The following is a 12922-nucleotide window of genomic DNA, read 5'->3' as shown; positions in this document are numbered from 1 at the left end:
CATGTGGAACTGGGCTTCCCTAGTGGCTCAGCTGGTAAAGAATCCGCCTGCAATGTGGGAGACCTGGGTTAGAACCCTGGGTTGGGAATATTGCCTGGAGAAGGGAAAAGCTACCCATGCCAGTATTCTGGCCTGAGAATTCCATGGACTGTATAGCCCATGGGGTTGCAAAGAGTCGGACATGACTGAGCAACTTTCACTTTCGTGTGGAACACCTATATGGGCATAGTGAAAGCCAACCTCTCTCAATTTCTTTAGGTCTATTTGTTTTATCTACATCCCTACACAGTTGAAAACATTCTCACTACTTTCCCAGTGTTCATGCGGTTCTGCTTGTCTTCATCTCACAGATGAACCAATGCCTTCAGATCCCCAGCTTTATGTAGATGGTTCATTTCCAGCTCCTTGCATGCTCTGTGCTTGCAGCCCAGACATCTTTTCCTATGTGACATAGACTCAATCTCCAGCCATGGAATATTAACCCTAGTTCTACTCCTATGAGTTCTTCTGGCTTAAGTTCCCACTTCTCACTTTGATTTTAAGTGTCTTCTTAGTTCTTAGTTTATGGCCACTGAGGAGATCTCTTTTTTATTTTGAATTTGACCATTTATACCTATTCGGACTATATAGTGGGAGAGTAAACCATCTCCCAGCATTGTGGTGGAGAAGTGAGATCCTGTCAAAGTCTATCACTACGATCAAGGATTCTGAAGGACGTGCCTGGGTCTTGGGGAGTCCAAGCTACTACTTCCAATCAATTATTGTATGTCCCCCTCACAATTCTTTCAGGTAAATTTTATTATATTCATTATGAGATAATAAGAGGAAAGAAAAACAGATTTGTTCCATCTGCACTTTGGGAATTTAAGTATGGAAATCTAAGTCCATCATGTTGAAGGAAGGGATATAAATTTCACTTTCCTGTATAAAAGATTTTTCCCTGAGTCATTTTTTGAAGGACTCTGGACCATGAGATAAATGATCAACAACTTTAGAATTCAAATATGTCTAACCCTGAATTATTATCCAAGTCAGAAAATGTGACTTGGTTTTACAATTTAATTTTTAACTTCATCTTCAAATACTCATGAGTTCTTTGTCCTGAATTTGACTTGGTAGACTTCTACCAAGTACATTGATGTACATTGTCTCTGGGGGAAAAAAAATCCAACTTAGCTTCATTTCTATAAGCAATTTTTAAACACTTGAATATAGATTGAAATATTTTTTTGGCTTATACTGTGATATCCACCTATTAAAAATTTTATATGTTTTTATTTTGAAAATGGTTAGTTTTTAAATAGCTTTCTTTTAGTCACTTAGAATTATTAGAGAGGATAGAGCACACATTTCTCCTTTGGTAACTTTAAAAATTATCCTCTGAGCTGTTTTCATAGGACTGTCAACAGCTGTCATTGATAATTAGACACATGACAACTCAGCAAGATGTTGGCTTTCATTCAGGGTAAAGTTTCTAGGCAACTGCTCCAGTGTACAATCCTACTGCGATCATAGAAAGCCTATTGTTTCTAGTCTGGAAAGCCAGGATGGGTCCTAGCAGAGGAAGCAGCTCTCTTGTGCACGCTCTGCCCCAAACCTCACAATGCCCAGTAGTGATTCAGGAGATTCTAGGGCAGCTGTCAAGCAATCACATCTGATGAATCTGAATCCTGAAATGAAAGTCTTGACTAAATGATAATGGTCATTCTCTGGACCTGGAACTTGACGCTTTTTCATATACATTCTAAACCATGAACCCAGTGATGTCTCATGTCTGCTCAGAAACTTAAGCTCCTATCATAGTACTGGCAAATCCTTTTTTCTCCAAGTCAAACTCCTGTTTGGCCTCATCACCTCTATAACAAATACAGTCAATCTGGTCATTGAACTCATATTGGAAAACCATCTTTATTATTCTGACTTCTATCAGCTGAATAGAATGGTATATCTTTTGTTATCTACACAACACATTCAATTATGTGCTAGATTTTGTGTGTGTGTGTGTGTGTGTGTGTGCTCAGTTGTGTGCAACTCTACAACCCCATGGACTGTAGCCCACCAGGTTGCTCTGTCCATGGGATTTTCCTGGCAAGAATACTGGAGCGGGTTGCCATTTCCTCCTCCAGAGGATCTTTCTGAACCAGGGATTGAACCTGCATCTCTTGCATCTCCTGCATTACAGGCAGATTCCTTACCACTGAACCACCCTGGAAGCTCATGTGCTAGATCGCCATACTGCAAATGCTCCTTCTTTTGTCCTTAGATATGGCTTTCTTTTAGTCTACTTTCTGGTTTCGATGTCCCTTACTTCTGCAACTATAGTAACAGAACTGCCTAACTAAAACAGCAAAATCTTACGCTATTGAAGATAGCAGTAACAGGAAAGAAAAGAGAACATTTGTGACAAATACAATTTTTAGAAGACATGGACAAAAAGTAGGAGTGCTAATGTGTTGAGGTGTTATATATTTCCATACAAGACAGTAAACAAAATTAATTTGCTATTTGTAATGTAGAAAAAATCATAACTATCAAGCAAGTTGGCATTGCATCTTCTCACTAGTACAGGCTCTATAAATTATATCATGTTGCATTTATGTCCAGACCCATTGTAAGTAAAGTACTTACTACCTGGGACTAGGAACAAGTGTATTTTTTGTTTGATTCTCGCTTATTTGGAGATCACTGAAAGAAACAGGGATAGATAAATCATGCAACAAAACCAAACCACTCACCACACTTGGCGTATAATAGAAAATCAATAAATGAAAGTCATCATTTGCCAACATCATTGTTACTATTATTATCGACACCTTTGAAATGTAATGGTATTCATGACTGAAAGAGATTAAAAATCTACCTTATTCAAATGACCCAAATATAATAAAATTAAAAAGTTGTGGTTAGCAATCAATGTCAAGAAAATATCTCAGATTACTATATTCAAGTCAACAGAATGAAAAGGGAAAGAATTCCCTGCAAACTTGGAGTAGAACAAAATACAAATAAAATTTAAATTAAATTGAAATTAAATAGTATATATAAAATCTAGGAAAACATTCCACTCAAAGGTGAACTTTCCTATTAATATCAGGTACATAAGAGAGGTGCTTTATCACATTTTTAACACTGTACTGGAAATTCTAGCCAACATAATAACACAAGAAAGAAATATGAAATGATTGGAAAAGAAGTAAAACTATAATTATCAAAGATGATATGATTTTCTATATAGAAAAATAAAAATATATACATGAATTATTATCACTAATGAGAGAGTTTAGCCAGTTTGACAGATATAAAAGTGACATTCAAAATTGGATTGCATTTTTAATTACCAATCCTAAATAAAAATGCAGCCAAAAATGGAGAAGCCCTATACAGTCAGTAAAAACAAGATCTGGTGCTGACTGTGGCTCAGATAATCAGCTCCTTATTGCAAAATTCAGTCTTAAATTGAAGAAAGTAGGGAAAACACTGGACCATTCAGGTATGACCTAAATCAAACCCCTTATGATTATACAGTGGAGGTGATGAATAGATTCAAGGGATTAGATACAGTAGACAAAGTGCCTAAAGAACTATGGACAGAGGTTTGTAACACTGTACAGAAGGCAGTGACCAAAACCATCCCAAAGAAAAAGAAATGCAAGAAGGCAAAGTAGTTGTCTGAGGAGGCTTTACAAATAGCTGAGGAAAGAAGAGAAGCAAAAGGCAAGGGAGAAAGGGAAAGATATACCCAACTGAATGCAAAGTTCTAGAGACTAGCAAGGAAAGATGAGAATGCCTTCCTTAATGAACAATGCAAACAAGACAGGAAAACAATAGGATGGGAAAGACTAGAGATCTCTTCAAAAAAAAAAAAAAAAAAGGAGATATCAAGGGAACATTTCATGCAAGGATGGGCATAATAAAGGACAGAATCTGAGGTTGTTGATATTTCTCCCAGCAATCTTGATTCTAGCTTGTGATTCATCCAGCCTGACATTTCACATGATGTACTCTGCATATAAGTTAAATAAGCAAGGTGACCATATACAGCATTGATGTACTCCTTTCCCAATTTGGAACCAGTCTGTTGTTCCATGTCCAGTTCTAACTGTTGCTTCTTATTCTGCATACAGGTTTCTCAGGAGCCAGGTAAGGTGATCTGGTGTTCCCATCCACATTGTTGTGATCCACACAGTCAAAGGCTTTAGCATAGTCAATGAAGCAGAAATAGATGTTTTTTTTTGGAATTCCCTTGTTTTTTCTCTGATCCAGCATATGTTGGTAATTTGACTTCTGGTTCCTCTGCCTTTTCTAAATCCAGCTTGTACATCTGGAAGTTCTTGGTACATGTACTGCTGAAGACTAGCTTGAAGGATTTTGAGCATAATCTTGCTGGCATGTGCAATGAGTGCAATTGCATGGTAATGTGAACATTCTTTGGCATTGCCTTTCTTTAGGACTGGAATGAAAACTGAACTTTTCCAGTCCTGTGACCACTGCTGCATTTTCCAAATTTGCTGGCATAATAAGTGCAACACTTTTTTTTTTTTTTGAGTGCAACACTTTAACACCATCATCTTTTAAGATTTGAAACAGCTCAGGTAGAATTCCATCACCTCCACTAGCTTTGTTCATAGTAATGCTTCCTAAGGCCCACTTGACTTCACACTCCAGGATGTCTGGCTATAGGTGAGTGACCACCCCATTGTGGTTAACTGGTCACTAAGAGCTTTTTTGTATAGTTCTTCTGTGTATTCTTGCCACCTCTTCTTAATATCTTCTGCTTCTGTTAGGTCCTTGACGTTTTTGTCCTTTATTGTGCCTATCTCTGTATGAAATGTTCCCTTGGTATCTCTAATTTTCCTAAAGAGACCTCTAGCCTTTCCCATTCTATTGTTTTTCTCTATTTCTTTGCATTGGTCACTTAACAGGCTTTCTTATCTCTCCTTGCTAGTCTCTGGAACTCTGCATTCAGTTGGATATATCTTTCCCTTTCTCCTTTGCCTTTCACCTCTCTTCTTTTCACAGCTATTTGTAAGGGCTCTTCAGACAACCACTTTGCCTTTCTGTATTTCTTATTCTTGCAGATGGTTTTGGTCATCACCTCCCATACAATGTTACGAACCTTCGCCCATAGTTCTTCAGGCACTCTGTCTACCAGATCTAGTCCCTTGAATCTATTCATCATCTCTAGTGTTCAATCATAAGGGATTTGACTTAGGTCATATCTGAATGGCCTAATGGTTTTTTCTACTTTCTTCAATTCAGGCCTGAATTTTGAAGTAAGGAGCTGATGATCTGAGCCACAGTCAGCTCCTGGTCTTGTTTTTGCTGACTGTATAGAGCTTCTCCATCTTTGGCTGCAAAGAATATAATCAATCTGATTTTGGTATTGACCATCTAGTGGTGTCCATGTGTAGAGTTATCTCTTGTGTTGTTGGAAGAGGGTGTTTGCTACGACCAGTGCATTCTCTTGGCAAAACTCTGTTAGCCTATGCCCTGCTTCATTTTGTACTCCAAACTTGCCTGTTATTCCAGGTATCTGTTGACTTCCTACTTTTGCATTCCTATGATGAAAAGGACATCTTTTTTTGGTGATAGTTCTATGAGGTCTTTTAGGTCTTCGTAGAATCATTCAACTTCAGCTTCTTCAGCATTAGAGGTTAGGGCATCAACTTGGATTACTGTGATATTGAATGGTTTGCCTTGGAAACGAACCAAGATCATTCTGTCATTTTTGAGATTGTAACCAAGTATTGCATTTCAGGCTTTTTTTATTGACTATGAGAACTACTCCGTTCCTTCTAAGGGATTCTTGCCCAAAGTAGTAGATATAACGGTCATATGAACTAAATTCTCCCATTCCCATCCATTTTAGTTCACAGATTCCTAAAATGTCAATGTTAACTCTTGCCATCTCCTGCTTGACCACAATAAATTTACCTTGATTCATCAATGTAACATTCCAGGGTCATATGCTATTCTTTACAGCATCAGACTTTACTTTTACCACCAGATGCAACCATACTGGGCATTGTTTCCACTTTGGCTCAGCCTCAGCCTCTTAAATATACTAGTATACATTAAAAAAAGTTGAATATTATTTCAAATAAACTTGGAAAACAGGAAATTTGCCCAAGATTCATCATCCTCACATCTTCCCACCCCCCAAATTTCAATATGATTTATTTTCCTTGTTTTTTTTTTTAACCCCTACTTGCTTTTCCATTGTGTTGGGAATCACAGTGTAGGTAAAATTTAAGGCAAGTACTTTAAGATATTTCTTTTTCTCTTATATTACAAAACTTTGAGAGCACCAGGGAATCCTGAAATATTCATTCAGTTATGTAGCATTCAAAATATTATCATATATCCATTTTGTGTCAGGCTATTTGTTAAAAGCTGAAAAGGAAAAGATGGTTACCACCCTCTAGGAGATTACATTCAACTAGCACAAATAAAGGTGTAGAACTTTACAATAAATGTGAACTATTTCAAATCTTAAAAGATGATGGTGTTAAAGTGTTGCACTCATTATGCCAGCAAATTTGGAAAATGCAGCAGTGGTCACAGGACTGGAAAAGTTCAGTTTTCATTCCAGTCCTAAAGAAAGGCAATGCCAAAGAATGTTCATATTACCATGCAATTGCACTCATTGCACATGCCAGCAAGATTATGCTCAAAATCCTTCAAGCTAGTCTTCAGCAGTACATGTACCAAGAACTTCCAGATGTACAAGCTGGATTTAGAAAAGGCAGAGGAACCAGAAGTCAAATTACCAACATATGACTGACTCGGCTTGGGATTATTTTATAAGGCTTCCTAGGGAAAGGAGTGTTTGTATAAAAGTTTCCAGGTGGGAAAGCATGTACAATGGAGGAAATATATGGAAGACTATGCTGGTTTGGGAGTTGGGAATATATATTATGACTAGTGGAGAGTCCTAGGGTTTGATGACTGCAAAGAATTAAGGTTTGCAGGTGCTTCTGGATAAGTGGGATGATTACAATCAAGGAAAATACAAGTCTATGGAAAGGAAGAGTTTGTAAAAAGCCAATAACACATGGGGAAGGGGAAAAGAGAGGTTGTAACACCTGAGGGGAGAAATGGCAATGCTGAAGTCCAAGTATAAAATAGGGAGCAGGCTGGCAGATGCTATGAAATCCTTTTATGGAGCAAAAGGGCAGTGACCTTGGAATTGCTGAGCCAGCAGTAGTGACATATTCAATGCCAAATTATGTGCTGGAAAACAAATTAAACAGAAGTGGAGAAAAGCCCAGACCACATAAGAGTTTTCAGTAGCAAAGCATATAAGAGAACCTACTCAATTTATAAGGAAACCAGGGGTCCCTTTCAGGCACACTGGAGAACCAGGAGACCTGAACATGATGGATCCAGGTACAGAGCCTGATCACCACACAGCTTAGTCAGGCAACCACCCACCAAAAGCCACCCCTTCCAAATGCTGCTGCAGTGCTTAGTTAGGGCTCTTGATAACCTCCTCAGTGGGGAAAATTGATTTTAGGACAGAAACAGGCCAACCTGCAAGATAAGTAGGCATTAACCTCAGGCTTCCTCCCACACACACTACTCATGCACACTTGGAGAGCACATAAATTCTGATTACTTTGTGCTCCCAGTGTGTTCTGAAAGCTTTTCATTAATTAGCCTCACTAGCCTTCATTTAAAGTCAAATGCCAAACCTTTTATCTTGTAAGTAGAGCCATTTTAGCTAAAGCAAGATTTGTTTGGATTAAATTTTCTCCCAACCCTTAGCTATTTCTCTACAAGTTCTCTTAAAACACTGGTTGCACACTAAGAAGATTCTCAGCATCCTGCATAGCATCATAAACCAAAAGCCATTCACTTCTACAATGGTGTCAACTTATATCCTTTCTCAAAATCCTTGCTATCTTCAGTTTCTGAAAAGAACCATTTCATGTCTTCCAAATTTTCTTGATTGTTAAGATCCAACAAGACTGCCAGGATTCTAAATCCTGTTATGAACATCTTTTTTTTTTGCCCCTGTTGCCTCAACATAGAATTAGGGTCAAAAATACTACCTACTTGTTGGGTTGTTGTAAGAATTAGCTGGCACATAATAAGCACTCCACAAATATTGGCTATTATGTTACTGTTTTTATTATTTTTTTTTTATTCATGCTGCTTATTTTGTCTTATTTTTCTTTATCTAGTAATTCTTACCAACTTTCAGTGCTCAGTTCAACTCAATGGTGACTTTCTCAGTGAGGTTTTCCTGGGCTTTCCTGGTGGCTCAGTGATAAAGAATCCACCTGTCAAAGCAGGAGACACTCATGTGTGGAGCAACTAAGCCCATGCACCACAACTATTGAGCCTATGCTCTAGAGCCCTGGAACCACAACTACTGAAGTCTGAAGGCCCTGGATCCTGTGCTCCACAACAAAATAAGCCACAGCAATGAGAAACCTGCACACCACAGCTAGAGAGTAACTCCTGCTCCCTGCAACTAGAGAAAAGCCTGTGCAGCAGTGAAGACCCAGCACAGCCAAATAAATAGAATCAGTGAGGTCTTCCTTAGCCACCCTGTCCTTCTTCCAATCATTCAAATTCTTCTACATTACATTCCCTTAGTTCTCATCCTAATTGTAGTATGTGATTGACTTAGAATCTACTTTCTCCCTTTCCTTCCCCTCTGTAGGACTTTAACCAAATGTCAACTTTTCAATGAGTCCTTCTTCCCTGTTTAATTTTTCTCCTTAGCATTGATTGCTTCCACACAATATGTAGTTTACTTATTGTTTTCCTCTATATCACATGGACAGGAACTGTATCTGTCCCTGCCACTACTTTAGCTCAAGAAGGCTGCATGGCCTAAAATATTAAACATCTTATAAGATAAAATATTTTCTTTTATTTACAAAGCAAGTCATTTCTATTTTTGATGAGAAGTTTTAGATGTCAAGTTTAAAATATTCAGCAGAGTACCTGAAGTTTTTAAAATTTTTTATGTGATACACAATCAAAACAGTTTGAAAACCACTTCTCTATACAAATTGTCTATTTTTAAGCAGTATCCAAAAAAAAAAAAAAAAAGGCGGGGGGCTTCCCTGGTCACTCAGATGGTAAAGAGTCCACCTGCAATTCAGGATACCTGGGCTGATCCCTGAGTTGGGAAGTTCCCCTGGAGGAGGGCATGGCAACCCACTCCAGTATTCTTGGCTGGAGAATCCCATGGACAGAGGAGCCTGATGGGCTACAGTCCATGGGGTCACAAAGAGCTGGACATGACTGAGCGACTAAGCACATACCAGATAAAATAAAATGAGGAATGACTTCAATTAGAATAAATATTTCATGACATGATTTGATTTTAATAAAAAAGTAACCATCTAAGTTTTTTTGTTGGAGGATTTTATCAAATACATCTTGAAACTTGGCACTCCAGGAAAATAGTCCAGCTTCATTTGAAAGAACTAGTTATCTAACCTGCCTTGCTTCAGTTCTGAACTCAGAACATTCCAACTCTGACCAATCTTCTCCTATAATAAGAGCTACACACAGCAGACAAGAAAAGGCAGGAGAACCAAAAGCCAGATGAATATTAATCATTAACAGGTAATCCCCAAACCAATATTTGGAAACTCTTTGTTTATACTCTAAGTATCGCTCCACAAAAAAAGGTGTGGATACTATTTTTTTTTTTAATAGAAAGAGGGATAGTGTGAACATAGGCATATTTTCCGGAGAAGGTGATGGCACCCCACTCCAGTACTCTTGCCTGGAAAATCCCATGGACGGAAGAGCCTGGTAGGCTGCAGTCCATGGGGTCGCGAAGAGTCAGACATGACTGAGCGACTTCACTTTCACTTTTCACTTTCATGCATTGGAGCAGGAAATGGCAACCCACTCCAGTGTTCTTGCCTGGAGAATCCCAGGGACGGTGGAGCCTGGTGGGCTGCCGACTATGGGGTCGCACAGAGTCGGACACGACTGAAGCGATTTAGCAGCAGCAGCAGCAGCAGGCATGTTTTCAGGAAATTTTAGGAAATAAATTGGAACTTAGGGAACTTGATGAAGCTCCCTAAGGAAATGTGTTTATGTGCTTTTGGCACTGAGAATTCCATGGAGAAAACAAAGTAAAAGATCCAAGGATAAAAGTCAGCAGAAATTAGAAGACAGATATAAGGTTCTAGCATATTGATAAATAGATGAAGGATTTTCAATAAACAGAGAAGAATCACTAATTAAAACAAAATTGAAGGAAACTCTAAGACCACTAGATGAAAAGCAAATCATTGATATTGTTCAAGGCAACATCAATTGGAAGTGATTAACATCTTGGAACATCTTGGTCAAAGTATGGAATTTAGGTTAAAGATAGAATCTTATACCACTGAGTCTAAATATACCTCTCTTACAAAAGTTAGCTGGCTGATCAGACTTCATTATTATATTAGATACAAGAAAAGACTTGAAGGAAGTCAATACTGGCTAAGTTAATATTTTAATGTATTGAGGTTCCATAATGATAGTATTCCTATGAAAAAAGAAATTATTCACTATTATGGGACTCAGGAATATTCAAGTACTGTTTTAAAATATCTCCACTGAAATATATTCAGAAGAAGTGGATGCAGGGAGTGAGTTCATGAAAAAAAAAATGTTAGTGCCTAGGGCTAGGCTAACGTAAGTAAGAGGTGCCCATGGTACAAAATTAAGGAGATACTCTCATATGCCAATTCTGTTCTTGCACAAAATGAGCCTGAGAAACAGGCTTCTGGCACCTGGCTTGCCTCACCCTAGTGACCCTTGAATTAAGTTCAGATAACAGTGACAATTATGATATTCAATAGAAGGCAATTCTCATATGCAAAGTACTTAATGCGACACTAGTACATTAACTGCAACAAGTTACAGCAAAATTTCAGAGAACGGCAATGAAGCCAAGGCGCTGTACTTAGGTGAGATGTTCAGATAATCTCAGTGTACCAGTGAGTAGCACTGAGACATTATTCACCTTTTACTCCATAGGTTATTAACTTGAGAAATAAAGCATTAAGATAACAATAAATCTGGAGGCACAACACAGCAAAATGTAACCTTCCCACACAAGAGGACTTAAAGTCTTCCTCTCTGCCTTAAATTGTTTCAATAAAAATAGTCAAAACAAAATTTATAAGTAAAACAAAGGGAAACAGGAAGCAAGAATGACAAAAGATAAGGCTAACATATTAAAAAATAAGAGACAAACTCTCTTTGAAATAAATAAATCACTAAGTGGTCTAATGAAGAAGCAGAAAGAAAGCACACAGGCATCATGTCAGAGGTACAAAAGAAGCTCAAACCTCAGCTATAGAAAAACATGAATATATTATAAAAAGATAATTGATAACACACTGGAATATTTTGCAAATAAAATTATGTATAAAATGGATGATCTTCTAACATATCTTAAGTTGTCAAAACAGATGGAAGAAAATATAGAGCCCTTTAACAGGCCCATAACACGAAGGAAATAAAGGCTCTTATCAAAGAACTCTTCTCAAAGTAGCTTTGGTGGTGGTTTAGTCACTGTTATGCCTGACTCTTGTAACCCCATGGACTGTAGCCTGCCAGGCTCCTCTATCCATGGGATTTAAGCCTATATAATTATAAACCAATGCTTTCAAGCCTTCAGATAATAATAACAATAATAAAATTTCCATTCTAGTTAATTTTTTCAGAGTATTGGGGAATAAGGAAAGTTCTCCTTTCTTGTTTTGAAATCAGCATAAGCCCCATATCCAGACATAACACTCATGCATCCAGAGTCAATGTCATATACCAGTAAAGCAGTAGAAGTCCTGAAGAAACCATCAGTGAATCAAATTCTGTGGTCTTATCAAAAGAATACTCGAGAAACAGTTTGCTCAACATTAAGAACTGTATTAAGGTACAATATTTAATAATCAAAGAGAAGCAGATCATCTCATTCAATAGATATCAATATGATTTTTGAGAAAAGCAAATTAATTTACATTAAATGTTAGAAATGAATATTAGAAAAGAATCATTAATGTTAGAAACAACTCTTTGGGATGGGGGAGATGGATTAGTGATGCTTCCTATCAACCACAATGCATCTATTCTGAAGACCTTAGGAAATGTGGAGGGTAACTGTTTCAGACCATCAAATGGAAAAAGATAACTGAAGTGTCTCTGACACACATATGTTATTTTTCAGCAATAATCAAAGCAAGTGCTCAGAAAGCCTAGAAATGCTGAGCAATTGTTCTTACCTTTACCTCCGAAGACAACCGATGCTTTCAGGGATAGGGTTTCTTGGGAAGCCTGAGCTCGCTCATTTTGCTGTTCAAGAACTTAGACTTTAATCCAGAATCTGACAAAAGAGACTGCCCTGCTGCCTCCTGCTCTGATGCTGGTGGATTGGGCAAAGAAGGAGGAAGCAGAGGATCAGGGAGAATGGGAAAGTAGAGACCAGGGCTCCTTCCCAGGTGTCTGTTTGTCAGACCTAAGCTGAAGAGAGAAGAGAAACTTTGAAGTGGGTGAAACATGGAGTTTAAGTAAATGTTTTATTTTTTATACACATAAAAATGTACAAATCATAAATGTACACTTTTCACAAAGTAAAAACACCCAGGTGACTAGCACCCAAGTAATGGATTATTACCAGTACCTCAGGAGCCTCTGTTACCAGTACTTCCCTCTCTTACCCAAGGGGAATCCTTACCTTGATTTTTAATAATTAGTTTTGTCTGTTTTTAAAAACAAAACTCTATTTAAACTTTGTTTTAGATTCTTATTACTCCCTACTGAGTACTCCTCCCTTTTTACTGACTTATTATCATATATTGGGTTATAGCTGATTAACAAGGTTGTGATAGTCTCAGGTGAACAGCAAAGGGACTCAGCCATACATATATGTGTATTCATTCCCCCCCAAACTCTA

General features: G+C 37.8%; 1 protein-coding gene across 1 annotated transcript in view; it reads right to left on the bottom strand.

The window, feature by feature from the left end:
- The window catches only part of SLC17A3 (solute carrier family 17 member 3), a 36846-nt gene extending 24570 nt beyond the window's left edge, over window positions 1-12276 (bottom strand). Inside the window, 1 exon segment of the mRNA NM_001075787.1 lies at window positions 12252-12276. The gene's annotated coding sequence lies outside the window, so the exon portion shown is untranslated.
- Between the last annotated feature and the right edge of the window lie 646 nt (window positions 12277-12922).

Source organism: Bos taurus, chromosome 23, assembly GCF_002263795.3.
Source record: "Bos taurus isolate L1 Dominette 01449 registration number 42190680 breed Hereford chromosome 23, ARS-UCD2.0, whole genome shotgun sequence".
Lineage (NCBI taxonomy): Eukaryota > Metazoa > Chordata > Mammalia > Artiodactyla > Bovidae > Bos > Bos taurus.
The sequence above is the reverse complement of the archived record's forward strand: the minus strand, read 5'-3'. Positions and strand labels throughout refer to the sequence as shown.